General features: G+C 40.8%; 1 long non-coding RNA gene across 1 annotated transcript; it reads left to right on the top strand.

Moving 5' to 3' along the window:
* Nucleotides 1-9,765: 9,765 nt before the first annotated feature.
* On the top strand, nucleotides 9,766-20,390 carry LOC147578157 (uncharacterized). Its single transcript, XR_015254852.1, has 2 exons — nucleotides 9,766-10,687; nucleotides 20,221-20,390. It is a non-coding gene; the product is annotated as an uncharacterized LOC147578157 (long non-coding RNA).

Here is a 20,390-nt window from a genome sequence, read left to right as displayed (position 1 = left end):
AATTACAAAATTATTAAAATAACTAAAACAATAATTTGTTGATGGATACACAATATTAAAAGATGTAAAGTATGGCATAAGTAGTATAAAATGTGGGAGATGAGATGTAAGAGTGTAGTATTGGTATGTGATTGAAGTTAAGTTGTTACCAGCTTAAAATAGACTATAATAAATATAATTTTATGTATGCTTTATGGTAATCACAAAGAAAAATTCTCTAGTAGATACATAATACATAGAAAAGAATCAAAACATACATTTTTTGTAAAAAGTCAACAAATCACAAAGGAAGACACCATGAGAGGAAAAAGGAACAAAGAAACTACAAAACAGTCAGAAAACAACAAAATGGCAGGTATAAGTCCTTACCTATCTTAATTATTTTCAAAGTAAACTAATTAAATTCTCTAATTAAGACAGAGTAGCTGAATGAATTTAAAAAAACAGGAATTAAAATCCTTTAAAATTAAAAAGAACAGAATCCAACAGTATGCTGCCTACTATAGATTCCATTTAGCATTAAGGACACACACAGACTAAACTTTGTTTATGAGTTCTAAGAAGTTTTATGAAGCTTTGGTACATGATTGAAGTTAAGTTGTTACCAGCTTAAAATAGGCTGTAATAAATGTGTTTTATGTACGCTTCATATGAAGTTTTATGAAGTTTCTACATACAAGATCTTGTTATCTGCAAACACAGATAATTTTTTCTTGCTTTCTGATTTGGATTTCTTTCTTTTTTTTTTTTTTTTAATTTTTTTTTTTTTCAACGTTTATTTATTTTTGGGACAGAGAGAGACAGAGCATGAATGGGGGAGGGGCAGAGAGAGAGGGAGACACAGAATTGGAAACAGGCTCCAGGCTCTGAGCCATCAGCCCAGAGCCCGACGCGGGGCTCGAACTCACGGACCGGGAGATCATGACCTGGCTGAAGTCGGATGCTCAACCGACTGCGCCACCCAGGCGCCCCATTTCTTTCTTTTTTTAAAGGAAAACATGATTTAAATGCGTTTGGAAAGTGTTTTTTATTTTATTTTATTTTTTTGAAAGAGAGAGAGTGCAAGTCAGGGAAGGATACACGGAGACAGAGGGAGAGAATCTTAAGCAGACTCCACACTCAGCACAGAGCCCAATGCAGGGCTGGATCTCACAACATGAGCCAAACTCAAGAGATCATGACATGAGCCAAACTCAAGAATTGGGCACTTAATAGACTGAGCCACCCAGGCGCCCCTGATTTGGATTACTTTTATTTATTTCTATTGCCTAATTGTTTTGGCTAGGGCTCCAGTACTATGTTGAATAGAAGTGGGGAGAATGGGTATCCTTGTCTTGTTCCTGATCATCACTGAGTATAATGTTAACTGTGGGCTGTTATATATGGTCTGTATTCTGTTGAGGTACATTCTTGTATACCTACTTTATGAGTATTATTTTATCATAAAAAGATGTTGAATTTTGTCAAATGTTTTATATGCATATATCAAGATGATCATATGATTTTTACCCTTAATTATATTAACGTGGTACATCATGTTTATGGATTTCCTTATGCTGAGCCATCCTTGCATCTCAGAGAAAAATCAACTAATATTTGACAAGGATGCCAAGAATACACAATGGGGGAAATTATAGTCTTTTCCACAAATGCTGTTGGGAAAAAATAGATATCATATGCAAAAAAATTAAATTGGACCCTTCCTTTACACCATCCACAAAAATCAACTCAAAATGAATTAAAGACTTCAACACAAGACCTGAAATGGTAAAATTCTTAGAGAAAAACAGAGCAGATCTTTTTGACATTGGTCTTGATGATGTTTTCTTAGATAGGACACCAAAAATACAGGCCACAAAATCAAAAATAGACAGATAAGACTACGCCAAACTTCTGAAAAGCAAAGGAAACAAGAGAATGAAAAGGCAACCTATGGAATGAAAGAAAATATTTGCAAATCATATATCTGATTTGGGCTATATGCCCTTGATCAACTGAGGTTTATTAATTAATGTAATTCACCATACTAAAAGTCTGAGGAATAAAGACCACTTAATTATATAAATAAATGCAGATAAACCTCAACAAAATAATATAGCCATTCATGGTAAAACTCTAAGCAAATTCGGAGTAAAAAATAACTTCTTTCAGCTAATAAAGGCATCTACAAAAGCCCTACAGATAACATCATATTTAATGATGAAAAACTGCTTTGCCATTAACTCAGAACAAAGTAAGGAAGTCTAGTCTCACCACTCCTGTTCAACACTGCCCATCCAGAAAATCCCAGGGAATCTACCAAAACAACCTCTTTGAACTAACAGGTCATAAGATATAAGATCAATACACAAATCAATCTTCTGGACTCCATCTCCTGTTCTATTGATCTATGTGTTCATTTTTGTGCCAATACTATACTGTTTTGATTAATTACAGTTTGTAATATACCTTAAAATCTGGGATTGTGATACTTCCAGGTTTGTTGTATAATATTGTAATATGTTGTATAGTGCCAGATGGTGGTGACCGCAGTTATGGTAAACATTGGGTAATGTGGAGAATTGTCGAATCAATATTTTTGAAAGAGTGCTGACAATACTGACCCCATCATTGACTGTGTGTTCCAGGCCCCTTGGTGATTAGCTTACATACCCTGGAAATGCCCATCAAGGTAGGGATTTGGGGGGAGGGGGGCTTGCTTTGGCCTCCCAGGAATCTGTTAGAGATAACATATTTCTTTCCTCTTCCTGATCCATAGGTAGTACCACAAGCACTAACTGAAGTAGCCGTCAGTTAGGTGCTTGCAAGCCCTTTGAGGAACACGCAGACCCTTTGATCTCACTATAGTGCCCCTTTTGTGTGGCCCCTCGCTCTATAAAATCTGTGGACTAAGGTCTGAATTTTGTGGAGCGTAACTATGCAGGTGACATGGATCATCCTCCACCGGATCCTTCCTGTCAGTAAGTTTCCCTGAGTAAAACTGTGTAAACTGTATGGAGTGGCCTGCTTTATTTTCCGGTCTCAAAGTGGCTTCTCAGTTTGGGGGACACTTTCCTGTCTCTTCTCTACCTTCTAACAATGTTATATGATGTGGGAATAATGGGGTTCAGAGCCCATGGCCAAGAAAGAATTCTTGAGACATCTTCAGTGCAAAAAGGTGGTTTTATTAAAGCACAGAGACAGGACCCATGGGCAGAAAGAGCTACACTAGGGTTGTGAGCAGTGGCTGATTATATATTTTCAGATTGGGAGGGGGTTAGGGATAGCGTAAGTCTATAAGGAATTTTGGAAGCAAGGTTTCCAGGACTTGAAGGGGGCTAGCTGTTGTTAGGAAAATGTCATTTATTACTGTCTAGGGAAACCTCAGTCATGAGACCCTCCAGATGTATATCAGTGGGCCATATCCTTGGAGGATGATTGCTAACATCTATCTTGAGGGGAGGGGACAGAGATAAAGGATGTTTCCAAAGGAATTTTTATATGTTAAAGTAGACTTACAGGATCCTGGGGGGTCAGGATGATGTTAAGCTAAGATTGCCTTTTGCCTTTAGCAAAGTGTTAGCATCGAGGCAGCTGAGCTCCCAAAGGAAGGTCACTCTGCCTGTTTCAAAGATTTGTCAGTGAGTTGTAGATAGTAGGGAAATTTAACTTGTTCTTATTGCCTTTGTTTCCCACATCATTGTACACCTGAAATTAACATAACATTGAATGTCAATTTTACTTCAATAATAATAAAAAATGTATCTTCAACTGCATTTTTATATACAAGTAATGAACAATTGGAAGCCAGAATTTAAAAAACAATGCCATTTACAACAACAAAAGAAATACTTAGGTATAAATCTAACAAAACATTCAACAGAATCTCTATGCTGAAAATTATTCTAAGACCAAGAGATTTTAGGATAGACCATGACCCATGAATCTCCTTAGATTCTCTCCCCTAGCAGTTTTTACAATGTTCCTTCTACTGGCTGTAGAGAAGGCTCAAGACCCTTTTTTATGTAGTATCAGCCCTGACAAAAGTATATGCCTAATATTGGTTAAGTTCCATTGAGCACTAAAAATATGTCCATTGTGTGTGCTAGGCTTTCTCCAAGTAGAAAGAGGAAAAAATATGACCCTGAACTCAGAAAGACAAAAAATATTTCTACTCGATTTGCGCACACACACACACACACACACACACACACACACACCCTTCCCATCCACTGGGAGTTCTTTGACAAAAAGGAATTCATAGAACACAAGAAAAGGAAAACTCACCCGAGTTTTTATTATGGAGATTTTTTTCACCAGCCAAACATCAAAACAGAGTCCCTAGGGAGTTAGATGAGACCACCTAGAAAACAGCAATTGCTGGGGCTAAAGGGATCCTTTCATTCAAAAGGTACTTGTTGAGTACCTATCAGGTACTCTGTCAAGGACTGGGAAGCATTGTTGTAGTTCTTATTCAAGAAACTAATAGTCTAGTGGTGAATACAGATATTAAACAAATTGAGGGGGCCTGAGTAGCTCAGTTCAGTTAAGCGTCTGATTCTTGATTTCAGCTCAGGTTCATGAGATTGAGCTCTCTCTCTCTCTCTCTCTCTCTGCCCATCCCCTGCTCGTGCTCTCTCCCTTAAAATAAATAAGTAAACATTTTTTAGAAGATACATTCAAATATTAAATAAATAAATAAATAAATAAATAAATACATAAGAGTAAATACCCAGGAAATTGAGGGGAGAGGATTTCTATGATTTAGGAAGGAGCTAATCTAATTCACCTACCCCAAGATACCTCTTGTTGGCTCTGTAGTACATCTTAACTATATTTCCCCCTTTCCATAAGCTGGTAGAAAAAGAAAATCTGAATAAGGAGGGAGAGATAAGAAAAGAGAGATAGCCTATCATCTGGCCCCCAAACGCAACTTTAATAGCATATCATGCACTCAGCATCATTCTTTTTGAGGGGATTGGTGAGACATAAAAAAAAGTAGTGAGCTCTATCTAGTGGCCAACAGTTTAATTTTCCTTCACAGTATTTTATCACTGACATATTGCCTGTCTCCCCCATTAGAATAGAAGCTCCATGTGGGCAGAACTGTTTTGTCCATAAGGGTGCCTGGCATAGTAAGTAGCTCATACCATGATTATTTTTAAACATGTGAGTATCAGCGCAACTCCATTCTCAATGCTTCTCCCTGAAAGTTTACCTTTTGGTTATTTAACATCATATTGAATATTGCAGGAATTTGATAGCTGTTTATATTCTTATAGTATTTATTTTTAATTTTTTTTATTTTTATGTATTTTTGAGAGAGAGACAGACAGAGTGTGAGCAAGGAAGGAGCAGAGAGAGAGGGCGACACAGAATCTGAAGCAGGCTCCAGGCTCCTAGCTGTTAGCACAGAGCCCAATGAGGGACTCAAACCCATGAACTACAAGATCATGACCTGAGCCAAAGTAGGATGCTCAACCAGGCATCTAGGCCCCCCTATGGTGATGGACTTTTGATCCCTCACTTTGTCATAGTGTCAATGTCTTTTTGGCACTACTGCCTGTCCAGTCAGTACCACATGCCTTATGCTGGGTGGATTTCCAGAGCAATGGCAGGAAAGTAACACCAGATTCTCTAGGTCTGTAAGTAAGAAATAATAATGAAATCCTATGTGGGAAGGGAGAGGGAGAAGATTCTCCTTTAAACAGTACAAGAATAGGGGTGCCTGTGTGGCTCAATCAGCTCAGCGTCCAACTTCGGCTCAGATAATGATCTCGTGGTTTGTGGGTTTGAGCCCTGCATCAGGCTCTGTGCTGAGAGCTCGAAGCGGGGAGCCTGATTCAGAATCTGTGTCTCCATCTCTCTTTGCTCCTCCCCTGCTCACACTCTGTCTCTGTCTCTGTCTCTGTCTCTCAAAAATAAATAAACATTAAAAATTTTTTTTTAATTAAAAGAAAAGTCCATCACCATAGAAACCCTTCAGCAGCTGAGAATCTGCATATAGCCTTAAAGAGAGAGGCCTCTGAAAGATTAAGAGCTCCATTCTGAATGTGAGTCAAGAATTCCAGAGGCAAAGTCAGACTGAGAAAGAACGCATAATACTTCCCTAAGCAGAGCAATTTCTACCAGTTTCTAATGTAATGATACTTGTGTGGGGACATTTTCTAACGCTATTTAGCTGGAAGCCACACACCTAGCCTGTCATAATGGTCACAGTACTTGCAAAAGCTTCACAAGGATAATTTTTATTATTATATTTTACATTTGGACCCCATGTTTTGAACGATTTTTTCCCTACCAAACTGACTTTTAAAATTTTTTTTTTTCAACATTTATTTATTTTTGGGACAGAGAGAGACAGAGCATGAACGGGGGAGGGGCAGAGAGAGAGGGAGACACAGAATCGGAAACAGGCTCCAGGCTCCGAGCCATCAGCCCAGGGCCCGACGCGGGGCTCGAACTCACGGACCCAGGCGCCCCTCAAACTGACTTTTAAAAAGAACATTTAGGGGCGCCTGGGTGGCGCAGTCGGTTAAGCGTCCGACTTCAGCCAGGTCACGATCTCGCGGTCCGTGAGTTCGAGCCCCGCGTCGGGCCCTGGGCTGATGGCTCGGAGCCTGGAGCCTGTTTCCGATTCTGTGTCTCCCTCTCTCTCTGCCCCTCCCCCGTTCATGCTCTGTCTCTCTCTGTCCCAAAAATAAATAAATGTTGAAAAAAAAAAAATTTTTAAAAAGAACATTTATTCTTTTTAAAAACTGTTCAAAGATTATGAAGATTATAGAAGTAACCAATGCTAAAGGCTAAATTGCTATAAATCCAGCCAAATGTATATGCGGAAAGACAGCTGGACAGACAGATAAATAGATACATAGGCAGGCTTTCTATGGGTAAATGTTCAATTTCCATTATGGTTTTTGAAATACTTAAATGTTTGTACAGCTATTATTTATCTGGCTGGAAAGCATTAATTTACTATAATAATACCTACACACATGCACGCGCGCACACACACACACACACACACACACAGAGAACATTGGATTTAAAATAGCTCCATGAGGCTGAACACTGAACATAACTTTTCTTTTTTTTTTTTTTTTTTTTTTAAATTTTTTTTTTTTTAACGTTTATTTATTTTTTGGGGACAGAGAGAGACAGAGCATGAACGGGGGAGGCGCAGAGAGAGAGGGAGACACAGAATCAGAAACAGGCTCCAGGCTCTGAGCCATCAGCCCAGAGCCCGACGCGGGGCTCGAACTCACGGACCGCGAGATCGTGACCTGGCTGAAGTCGGACGCTTAACCGACTGCGCCACCCAGGCGCCCCTGAACATAACTTTTCTTGACATATGTATGTATATTATATATACACACATACCTTATAGAATGATTATTAAGATCAATTTAATTACCATGTTCATCATCTCACATAGTTTGTATAGTTAACTGTGTGTGTGTGTGTGTGTGTGTGTGTGTGTGTGTTGAGAATGTTGAAGATCTACTCTCATCAGCTTTCAAGAACATAACTCTTTTTTTTTTTTTAAGATTTTTTCTTTTTTTGAGAAAGAGAGAGAGGAGCAGAGGACGGGCAGAGAGAGGTAGAGAGAGAATCTTAGCCCAGTGCAGAGCCCAATACAGGGCTCAATCTCATGACCGTGAGGTCATGACCCGAGCCAAAATTAAGAGTTGGATGCTTAAGCGACTGAGCCACCTAGGTGCCACTTAAAGATTTTCTTTTTAAGTAATCCCTACACCCAACATGGGGTTTGAATTTACAACCCTGAGATCAAGAGTCTCATGCTTTGCTGACTGAGACATCTTGGTGCCCCTCAAGAACATAACTCTTGGGGCACTTGGTGCTGTCAGCGAGGGGTCTGCTTCAGATCCTCTGTCCCCCTCCCTCTCTACCCCTCCCCTGCTCACGTTGTCTGAAAATAAATTTTAAAAAACTTAAAAATAAAAAAGAATGTAACTTTTAAAAAAATAATTAATCTTAGTAGCAGGAATGTCAGGTAACAAAAAAAGCTTTAGGAATTTACAAACCCAGATTTCACTTTCTCTCCTACAGCAGGTCCTTTTTAGTATCTCCCTAGGGTCATGAGGTAAAAGAAGAATGCTCTGTTTGCCTGCCTCTTAGCACCTACAGGTGACAGACACCTTTTGAGAAGCATTACCGGATAATGAGGCTTGGCTTCCACCTTGTTCTCCTCCCTGTCACTCCTCTATTGTCACCTGGAAAGTAAAGTGGCATGCTTTTGGTAAGTAAATTAGAAGAGTCAGTAAACCATCACAGCCATAGTACAAATGTCAGAAAATCCGTATAAGAGTTAAGAGGCACCTGGGTGGCTCAGTCAGTTGAGCATCAGACTTCGGCTCAGGTCATGATCTCGCGGTTTCTGAGTTCAAGCCCCATGTCGGGCTCTGTGCTGACAGCTCAGAGCCTGGAGCCTGCTTCAGATTCTGTGTCCCCTTCTCTCTCCACCCCGTGCCTGCTTGTACTCTGTCTCTCTCTGTCTTTCAAAAATGAATAAACATTAAAAAAATTTTTTTTAAAGAGTTAAAATTGAAGTTGACTTATCTCTTATTTAAATATAGTAGGTCTGGGGCTGGAGTAGTGGCTCCATCATGTCAGGGCCCAGGCTCCTTCTCTCCCATTCTATTGCTCTGCCATCTTCAACTTGCAGATTCCACGTGCTGGTCCAAGCAATCGTGTCTGCACTCAAACTGTCAGGGAAACTGCAAGACAAGGGAGCAATAAGGGCATGCTAGCCCTTTAAGACTTTTCCTGAATGAAGCACACATAGTTTCCCTTATATCCCAGTGGCCAGAATTTAGTCTTATGGCCAACCTAGCTATGACAGAGGCTGGAAGTATAATCTCTATCCCAATATCCACAAACTCTGCTGAAATTTGAAATTTCTGTCACCAGCTAGACTCCAAGAGCTGACCTTTACTGCTCACCTGCTTTTACCCACTGAAACATTTGTCCCACATTTTTCCTTAAACTTTTTTTCCAGCTTATCTCTTAACTCAGGCAAATGATCCTACAGGCGTAGCACCCCATTATGGAAACTGAAACTGGCCCTCAAGCAATAATGACTGCCCAGAGGAAGAGCTCCTGGGGCCCAGAGCACCCAGACCCAGTTTGAGTTATAAACCCCCTACTCACACCTCCACAGGTGAACAATGGAATGACCTCTGGAATGACGGAGATATACCTTTACCTCATTATAATACTAAAATCTCTGCCCAAGGAGGGCACAAGCCTCCTTTATATAACATACAGGGCATGTACAGGCATGTTTCCTCAAGGCGCAGGTGTGACCTAATGCCCGCCTCTACCAACGGTGCCAAGGCTTCCCTTTCTAAATGTTCATCCTAACCCTAGATAAAAGGAACTCCCCTACTCGGGGAGTCAGAACTTTGGAAGTTATTCCCTGTGATCTTACTTGCTTATTTGCTGCAAATAAAGTTTCCTTTGTGTGACAATTCACCTGGTGTAGTTTCTATCTGTGAGTCACCGAGAACAAACTCGCATTAGTTCAGTTCAGTTCTATTACTAGAGTGTGGTAGGGTCCCCTCCCTAAGGAAAGAAGAAAAAAAAAAAAAAAACTCAAGGCAACCTGGCTATACCCATATGTGACAACATCCCTCAGGATCTTGTAACATGAGACTCTCAATCAGACTACATGTTTGTGTGTTACCATATATGGGAGACAAAGAAGTGAAAAATATATTTTAAAAAAAACCCTTGCCACGTGGCATTCGGGGTTGAGTTCTTTGGGTACGAACCCACCTGCGTGGTGCCGGCAGGACTAAAGTTGCTTCCTGGAAAGAAAAGTCTCAGTGTCATGACTCTGCCAGAATCCTGCTACATGACTTGGGGGCTCTCTTCCGGGATTCAGAGACAGTGCGTTTCCACCCCGTTTGCCACCAGGGATGCGAACCTCAGGGCAAGAGAGGCTCACCTGGCGCCAGCAGACCCCTGGATCCGCAGGGGACTAGCCCTTCCCGTGAGCTGGGGCGAGGACTGCCTGTGCGCTAACGGAATCCCGTGAGGGCCAGGAACCAGCTCGGGGAGCGCCGTCAGACTGGCAAGAACCCGGTTCCTTTTGGCAGACCTGCCCGTAAGAGGCAGAAGGGGAGCCTGATCACCTCCCAGAGTTGCCCTAGTAGTTGCATAAGGGGCGAGGAACGAAGCTGCAACTCTAAGGTGTTGGGCGCTGGACACTGGGTGGCAGGTTGGAGTCGCCGTGTGACTGTGTATGGGGACTTGTCTGTCCTTCATTTCCTGGGTCAATGACTATGATCATTAGAGCCAACTGTCTTGGTTATTCTACCTCAGAATGGGGACTTTAAGGAATAGTCCCAAGCGGCTGCTGAAACTCCTTTTCTTTCAGGGAAATTCCCTGTCTTCTCCGACTGACATGGACTAATTTCACTGGTGGAAAACAAAACAAAAGAAACTTGGAGTCTGCCCCTCTGTCTGAGCTGACAAGATTTAAAACTGGGAATTCTCTTTCTCTGCCTTCTGCTGGCACCTGGTCTCTTCTGCCTTCCCTTCCCCTCCTCCTATTTCTACACCACCTGGGGCGCAGCCGGCGTAACTGGCTCCTCAATGCCTCAGGCACCATCAACTCCTCCCACCCTAGATGTCAAGGAGCAAAGACCATCACCGATGTCAGATTTCCCCACCAGCATTCCAGGTAAAAATTAACCATGCCTTACTTGGACTCATCAAATTGCTTTATGCGGACTCAAGTAAAACGTATTCAGTGTTTAAGCTAATTTAAGTTTGTTGGTTTGAGATAGACAATGTTTATCAACGTCAAAAAAATTAAAACAAAAACTTTTATTCTACCCACATTTGCTGAAGATCAAATAAGCTCATGTTATCTCTGTTCCAATTTGTTAACAAAAGGATGACTTAAAGTGATGGCTAATTTTGTCTGTCTCAAAGCTTTCATGGGTAATTGTTAAGATAGCTTTCAAAGTCCTTGGTAACCTAAAACATTAAAGTTTTGCTTACATGATAAATTGAGATTAAATTCAATGGATACCTAACAAGATAAGAGCTTAAAGCACTAATTACTAGATGTGGGTCTGTGCTTTTGACTTGTTGCAAAAAACTAAGGATATTTGGAACTGTTGAAAAATATGCTTTGTGCTTAATGGATTCATAAGTTTGCCATTTAAAAAATTCTGATGTTGGGAATACAAATTGGTGCAGCCACTCTGGAAAACATTATGGAGGTTCCTCAAAAAAACAAAAATAGAACTACCCTATGACCCAGCAATTGCACTACTGGTATTTATCCAAGGGATACAGGTGTACTCTTTCGAAGGGACACATGCACCCCCATGTTTATAGCAGCACTATCAACAATAGCCAAAGTATGGAAAGAGCACGAATGTCCATCAGTGGATGAATGGATAAAGAAGATGTAATATATATGTATACAATGGAGTATTACACGGCAGTCAAAAAGAATGAAACCTTGCCGTTTGCAACCACGTGGATGGAACTGGTGGGTATTATGCTAAGTGAAATTAGTCAGTCAGAGAAAGACAAACATCATATGACTTCACTCATATGAGGACTTTAAGAGACAAAACAGATGAACATATGGGAAGGGAAACAAAAATAATATAAAAACAGGGAGGGGGACAAAACATAAGAGACTCATAAATATGGAGAACAAACTGAGGGTTACTGGAGGAGGCGTGGGAGGGGGGATGGGCTAAATGGGTAAGGGGCATTAAGGAATCTACTCCTGAAATCATTGTTTCACTATATGCTAACTAATTTGGATGTATATTTTTAAAAATTAAATTAAAAAAATAATAAATAAATAAATAATAACCTCTTAAAAAATAAATAAAAAAATAAAAAATTCTAATGTAACAGAGTTCACAATTGGTTACTACTTAGTTTTCACAGGAGACTAAGGTTTCTAAGGGTTAAAATTCTGCTAAATGTAGATAAAACTGATAAAAATAAGAAAAACAACTCTGTATGTAAAAAAGTAGGAGATATGAAAGAAAGATATAAGAAATGGAAATATATTCTTGTTGATGGTAAAAAAAAGTAATTTTATCCTAAATGAGACTAGTTATTTGGAGAGAAATGGCTTGGGACAAAATCTAAATGCAAAGAAAAGTTGTAGAAGGTTCGTGAAGGAAAATCTTTAAAAAGAAATTTTATGTGTGGTCAGGACGGACTAAGGTTAAAGATGAATGGATTTTAAAAGTACACAGGGTTAAGATTAAAATTCCTCCTCCTTTGATCCAAAGGCTGGGAAAATGATGGCAGTACTGTTGGTGCCAGCCTCCAAACCCTCCACATTTGTATTGTTCTTGTTTAGCAGAGGAATGGATGCCTCTGCCATATGAGGGATGAATGATATATAAAGGGTTTTTACTAAGATATATGGGAGGTATTTTACTAAACTTAGCCTATTGTATGCCAAAAATGGATATCCACATGACTGAAACATATTTATGTGGGCATTGTTGAAAAAGGCAGGGGAAAAGACCTTGACTTTGGCTCTTTAACCCTCTCCCTCAATGACCAATGATCAATATGTAAGTTACTATTGAACCAAAATAAAATTAGTACGTCCTACGACAACCAGGAAAATCTTGCTAGGTCACAGTCCATACCCCCAAGATGCTACTGGCCAGAAATGGAGGGATAAGAAAAAAAAAATGAAAGACCAGGTCACCTCTCAGAGGCAGAGTCAAGCCTGGGTAAGAATGACTACTCCCAGCACCTCGAGAGATGACAGGGCTTTTGGCTGCCAGTTGCATAGCCAGCCAAAACAAAGGGCCAGGAAATGAGGTTTCTCCTGGTCAGCTATAGGAAATTGAGATAAGGGACAACTTTTTTCCTTTTTCCTATAGATGGGTAGTTCCCCAATCAAGGCCATTACTCCTTTGGAATTCTAATTATGATTCATTTGCTTTTGCCCAAAGCCTTGGCCCCAGTACAAATTGGAAGAGGGAACCTGGGCGCCAGAGGAAATTATCAATGAAAATATTGTCCTACAATTGTGAAGGGAAATGGGGAGAATTTCCCTATGCTTATTGTTTTGGGGCCTTGAAAAAATCGAGATATATGTAAGCAATATAAGGTGGATGGTAATTTAATGGCAGCCCTTTCTAAAGTCCAGCAATCAGGAGGGGAAACAATTAAGGGCACCTTACCTGTATCCAAAACAGACCTAGAGAAGGAGGAAGGGAAGTCTTCCACCTCAACCTCCTCCTCCTCAGGTCCTCAGCTATATATTAAAAAAAAAAAAAAAACAAAAACAAACAAACAAAAAAAAAAAACTCAGGAAATCTAAGTTTTAGCCCTTCATTATGCTAAATTGGCCACTATTTTTTTTTTAATGTTTATTTATTTTTGAGAGAGAGAGAGAGAGAGAGAGAGACAGAGTGTGAATGGGGGGAGGAGCAGAGAGAGAGTGAGACACAGAATCCAAAGCCGGCTCCAGGCTCTGAGCTGTCAGCACAGAGCCAGACACGGGGCTTGAACCCACAAACCATGAGATCGTGACCTAAGCTCAAGTCGGATGCTTAACCGACTGAGCCACCCAGGCACCCCTAAATTGGCCACTACTTTACAAACACAAAATGGGAGTTCAATAGCCTTCCTGGAGAAGTTGAGGGAGGCTCTCATTAAAATATATGGCTATCCCCATGACACTCCTAAGGCTGAGATAACTTTAAAGGACAAATTTGTCACTCATTCAGCCCTAGATATTCAGAGAAAATCCAATAATTGGCTGTTGGCCTTGAAGGGACCCTGGAGGAGCCCTTATGAGCTGCCAGTTGGGCATATTACAAACAAAACAGAAAAGAAAACTTAAAAAAAAAAAAATCTGAGGCCTTAGTTATGGCCTTACGTACTATGTCAGACCAGACTTCCTGAGGTCCTGGCACCAAGTGCCATTTATATGGCCATTCAGAGCTCGAAAATGAAAACGTCCTCAGAGGGGACAACCAAAATGAAAACCGCATAAGCCATGCCTCTTATATGGAGACAATCACTGGAGATCTGAATGCCCTTGGGGACCTCTATCTGTGATGGCTCAGATAACCAATGTCCCTGGAGGGACTAACCGGGGCCTGGGGCTCTTCACGGTGGCTCCCCTAAACCAACTGTCTATCAGAAACCCAGAGCCTCAGATAACTCTAAATATGGAAGGAAAACTGGTTGATTTCCTTCCTAACACCAGAGCTACGTTTTCTGTCCTCCTTTCCACTCCAGGCCAACCACCCAAACGCAGCATGACGATTAGAGGCATCTTCGAAAAACTTGTAACTAAATTTTTCTCTCAGCCCCTGGGATGTTTATGGGGAATCCTAATTTTTTCTCATCCTTTACTGAGAATGCCAGAGAGCCTTACTCCTTTGCTACAAAGGAACATTATAACTAAATTAGAGACTATGGTGCCACTAACTCCAGGACAGATAAACAATTATGTAAGTTTTTGAAAATTACTGGATGTTGTAGGCTATAGATACCAGGGTTCAGGAGAATAATTTGCTGCGATATCAATTATTAAAGGAGATTCAGTCCCACCTACTCTCCCCCCCAAAATAAACTGGGGTCTCACTTCTAGACACTGTCTCCAGCCCTTGGAATGGTTACAAACAGAGCAGGGCAATTACTATTACCAAGCTCACAAAGCTAAAAGATTATTAAAACACAGCATCAGGCTTCTCCTTTAGGGGGGGACAAAACTTATCAAAGGGCCCAAAGGATGTTTACTAAAAAAATTTGTCAAGGACAGTTCTGTAAGTAGTATCAGGCGATGAAGTATATCTTAAAAACAATCCTTTCAACCACAAACTTGCTCTCCCAGACAATCAAGGAACTGGAGACTATCTAGGAAAGACTAACAATTAGGTCTCACTCAGATGCCAAGGTTGAAAAAAAAAAAAAAATTCCAACATCTGTTTATATGGGTTAATGCTTTTACTTATTGGGTAAAGGCCTTCCCCTACAAGACAGAAAAGGCACAAAAAGTAATAAAAATTCTCCTTTATAAAATAATACCCAGGTTTCGCTTACCTAAAAATTTACCTAAAAGTTTTACACATCAAAATAAAGCAGAATGTCTGCTTATATTCAAGAAAACTCTACATAACACCACACAAGCATTAGATGCTTTAAAAAAATTTTTTTTAATTAAGTTAGGGCCAATCTGTTGGAAATAGAGCCACCATTGATTATTTACTGCTCCTGCTTCTCCATCACCTGGGTTATGAGAGATTCCCTGGCATATGTTGTTTACAAAGTCAGGGTCTCCTAGATTATTTGACAGGCTTGGAAACTGTAGACATTATCTTAAGATGCCATCTTGTTGGTCAGTATAATCTTTACTTTGTGTTTTTTTCTTTATGTCTGCTAATGTTTATGCCACCTCATACCTGCCAGCCTTCCTGTAAAACCATACTGTGGGCCACTTAACCGACCTCGGGTAGACTCTGACTGCTGTCCCCCTACACCGTCCCTTATCAGCTTGAAGAAGCCAGAGCAGTCATTGTCCCTGTTCCCTAACAGCAGTTACAGGCTCTATTCCAGGGAGAAATAGATAGGGAAAAGGATAACATTAGGCAGGGAGAGATAAGGGGCCTTCGGAGAAAGACTGCAGCTGCCAGTGGGAGGCTAAAGAAGCAAATGGGGTTCTCCCTTATAAAGTCCTTTATAGGCACCCTTCCCCCATTATCAAGGGCATAAGCAGGGAGGGGGGGTCTAAATGAGATAAACAATAAGACAACAGATGAGGGCTCTTGGCTTTACCCTAACTACCTTATATCCCTGGGTCAGGGAGCGATTACCTGTAAATCTGACCACAGACACTCACCCCTTTAAACCAGGAGATGCAATATAAATAAAGGAATGAAATGTCCAACCCCTAAAACCCCTCTGGAGGGGCCCATTCACTGTCATTTTGTCCACCTCTACTGCAGTAAAGATAGCAAGTGGGTCCCTGGATTCACTACAGCAGAGTGAAGCTAGCATCTCGAAACTGGGAGTGCATCCCTGATCCATCAACGCTGTGCAAACTGACCATACGGAAGAAGCAATCTGCAACTCCAGAGGCTCCAGGAGACTGCAGCCCTGCTTTAGTCACTCGGGAAGCTAACTATTCTATGCATGACAGAAGCTTGAGGAATCCACAGTCAGGTGAAACAAAAGACTGTCCTTATTTTTATAGGTTTCCTTACTTCAGTGATGCACTGTCACACCTTGTTTCTCACTATAATTTTGATTCTTCCTCTACTCTTTGCCATAGGATTGGCCATGACCACCCTGGCTGGTTGGAAATGTGTTAAGAGGTTTCTGTTAACACTCACCTTCCTTTTGTGGATAGGATACTTCGTCGGTATCAACGGGAAAACAATGGCCATAAGAGACTAGAAAATTAGATCCCCACAAACCTTATAGTAAAACAAAATACCCCAGTCCTACTACTGGGGTTTGGCTCCTTGAAAGTTCAATTATTGGAAAAAAAAATGCCTTGCCTGGTGGGGAGAAAGTTCATCATCGTCTCTGTTAAAAATTTAACATGTCTAGGCCAAAGATTTTATAATTCAACTACCCAGAAAACCCAATGGTGGGGGACCCCAGATCACTTTGAGCCAGATCCCCCTTGTCTAACTTCTCTCATCTTTGACAGGAGTGAGACAGTGTCAGCGCAGCCATCAAATGGCGGGCCCCAGGTGGACTGTACTAGATATGTGGAAGGACAGCTTAAACAGTACTTTCCTTAGTCTGGTCAGGGTCATATGTGTTGGAAGCTATTCGTCTGTCTTTATTCCTGCTCCCACTTGCCAGAGGGAAACATTTGGGAGTCCAAGTGTATGGGGACAGGGTAACTCAAAGGAAGCAGCATGCCTCACAAATTAACGATTAAAAAGATAATAAATAGCCTCCATGCATTGAATCCAATATTATGGCCCTGCCACCTGGGCAGAGGATGGGTATTGGGGCTACTACATGCCCATTTACATGCTAAACCGCATAATTAGACTGCAAGCAGTTACAGAAATTATAACCACTGAAACTGCCAGAGCTCTTAACTTACTAGCCAAGCAACAAACCAAAATGTACAATGCCATCTATCAAAATTGCTTGGCCTTGGGTTACACGCTTGCTCCTGAGAGAGGTGTTTGTGAAAAATTTAACCTGAGCAACTGCTGCCTACAGATAGATGATGAGGAAAAAGTCATGGAGGAGATCACAGATCAAATAAAAAATTTGCTCATGTCCCAGTCCAGACCTGATCGGTTAAAACCCCAGGGAGTTATTTGGAGGATGGTTTTCAACTCTCGGGGGCATTCAAAACCCTCATGGAAATTATCCTTCTAATTTTGGGAGGGTGCTTTATCTTACCCTGCTTAGTTCCCCCAGTTGTATGGTCTGCTTTCAGTCTCATTGAGGCCATAATTTAAAAAAGAGACGGCCATTCATGTAATTATGTTATAAAAATATAAACCTCTAAACCAAGATGATGCTCTTTGACCTAAATAGAGGGGTCTGAGCATCACAGGGGGGAATGTGGTAGGGTCCCCTCCCTAAGGAAAGAAAAAAAAAAACACCTCAAGGCAACCTGGCTATATGCGCATACATACGTGACAACATCCCAGACCTTGTAACATGAGACACTTAATCAGACTACATGTTTGTGTGTTACCATATATGGGAGACAAAGAAGTAAAAAATATATTAAAAAAGACTATGCCACATGGCATTCGGGGCTCAGTTCTTTGGATACGAACCTAAGTGAGCAGTGCCTGCAGGAATAAAGTTGCTTCCTGGGAAGAGAGCCTTGGTGTCATGACTCTATGTGAGAATCCTGCTACAATAGAAGAGAATGCTAAATATTAGGGAATAATCAGCAGTCCCCTCCTAAGTTTTCTCTTTCCTTTTTTCTTCGGGAACAATTTTATAGGACTTACTAAGAACCAAGTAATGTTCTAAGTTTTTTTAGGTCTATAAAGTCATCGAATCCTCATAGCAGCAGTCTAAGTAAGGTGCTCACGTTTTACAGAGGAGGAAATTGAAGTCCAGAGAAATAAAGTAACTTGCCCAAGGTTGCACAGTTAGATAATTGCAGAGCTAGGATTTGAACCAGACAGTTTGGCTTAGCCTCTGTGATATACTGCCTTCTCTCTGCTATATTTCAGAATATTTTTAGTCCTCTATAATGAGGGGGCATAAGAGGCAAGCTGACAATCTCACAAACACTCTTTCCCTCCCCACCCCCTCAAGGTGGGATATGTGTGACATTCCTCAGGCATTCCTGGCTGCCCAGGAACAAAGGAAAGGACAGAAAATAAAAGGTTAACTAATAGAGATCAGAGTCATGCAGGACATGTGTCCCCATCAGTTTAGGTATGTCTTAGTAAATTACAAGAAAAAGGCAATTTTTTTAAAGTTTATTTATTTATTTTGAGAGAGAGAGAGAGGAAGAGAGACAGTGGGGGAGGGCAGAGAGAGGTGGGGAGAGAATCCCAAGCAGGGCCAAAACCCACAAACTGTGAGATCATGACCTGAGCTGAGTCAAGAGTCAGACACTTAACTGACTGAGCCACTTGGGTGTCCAAGAAAAAAGCAATCTTATCAATAGCCTAATCTCCAGAAACTATAAACTTAGTTTCCTGGAGCCCCAACATCACCCTCTCTTCCATAGTGATGTGGGGAACAAAGTCAAGAAGGAAATGGTAGATAAATTTCTTTATAAACTACAGTCCATTGACAGTATAACATTTTTCCAGGAGCTCCCTACTGTCTTAATGTTAATGCCTTACTAGAGGGAAAACCACCTGAGCTTGACAATAGCAAGGCCTCAGGCATCTTAGGAGTCCTCTTTAGCACATCAAAGTCCCTCTGGAGGCCTCCATTTTGACTTTACCTCCCCCAACTCCATAGTGTCTAACCAGTCACTCTTCACAATCCTAGTGCAGCTCTTTCTGCCTATGGGTCTCCATGCTTTAATAAAATCACCTTTTTGCACCAAAAATGTCTCAAGAATTCTTTCTTGGCCATCAGCTCCAAACCCCCCCAATCCAAAACCCCCTCACTCTATATGAAGCAATAGAAGGGCTTTAGCTACATATGGAAGATACTGTCTTTATATTCACAAAACAAATAAGCAGAAGCTATAAGGAAAATGAGCTATTAATTCCAGGTAGTCACATATATTTCTCTTTTAAACACCAACATGAGTATAAAGAATAACATGAGGCTTAACATAGGAACAAAGTATTTGAATGCCCAGCATTTGATCATTTAGTCATTTAATGAATATGTGTGTAAGCCAATAACAACAGCAAGAGAAGTCAAATCAAAGATACATTTTGTCTCTACTTAAGCCCCACTAAAATACCAGTAAGGAAATTCTTTTAAGCCATAAACCCATGAGAACAAAAATAAGGGGAAAGCGAGTAGCAACAAAAATTATAGAAGTTAGAATGCAAATGGACAGGTAGTAACTGACAGCAGATTCAGATAAGCTGAGTCCTAAATCAGTCATGGAGAAAGCCAAAAAAGCAACTAGAATTACCCCCACAAGACTCAGGACTTGGTTCAGGACTAAATACAGGAGGATCATTCACTTAAAGGTCTTAATGAGAAACAACTAGATCCCCAGATCCCTACCCCCGATCCACATAGCCCTGCCAATTGGTCTCTCTTCATTTTAGTAAGAGATTAGCAGTTTATAGTCTGAAGAGGGTGAGCAAAGAGTGTCTGAATTAGGAGAAACCAGGCACAGCTGAAGTCGAGGGGCAGTGCTGAAATAGAAACAAAAACTGACTATCAGCAGAATGAATGTTGAGATCCTTAGCCCTCTTTCCCTCCTCTGCCACTACCCTAGCCCGACAGCTATCACTCCTTACTTTAGCAACCTCCTAACTAAAGGATCTTCCTGCTTCAAATCTTGCCTGTCCACAACTTTCTTCTCCAAAAGCAGCTAGAGTACATTTTAAAAATGTAATTAAGATTACATTATTCCTCAACTAAAGGTTTTCCAATGGCTGCTCCAAAATAAAATCTAAATCCCTTTCTGTGGTCTACAAGGTTCTGCATGATATGGTCCCAGTCTTCTCCATCTTAATGTGGAAGCACATTCCCTCTGGATCGCTATGGTTTAACCACCCTGGTCTCTTTTATTCCTTGAACATGCCAAGTTCGTTCCCATATCAGGGCCTTTTTCTTTTCCAGATTCATTTTTTTGCAAGGTTGCTTCTTCATCATTTGCCAGAGTCCAGCTCCAGCAGGCCCAGGGGGTCCCGAAGGACGGACGGCATCGGTGAAAATAAAACAAAACTAAAATAAAAAACTAAAAAATAAAAAACTAAAACTAAAATAAAAATGGACACAGATAACAGCAA

The sequence above is a fragment of the Puma concolor genome, chromosome C1, assembly GCF_028749965.1.
Source record: "Puma concolor isolate L17-30 chromosome C1, mPumCon1.1.hap2, whole genome shotgun sequence".
In the NCBI taxonomy this organism is placed as follows: domain Eukaryota; kingdom Metazoa; phylum Chordata; class Mammalia; order Carnivora; family Felidae; genus Puma; species Puma concolor.
This window is presented reverse-complemented; position numbering and strand designations above follow the sequence as displayed.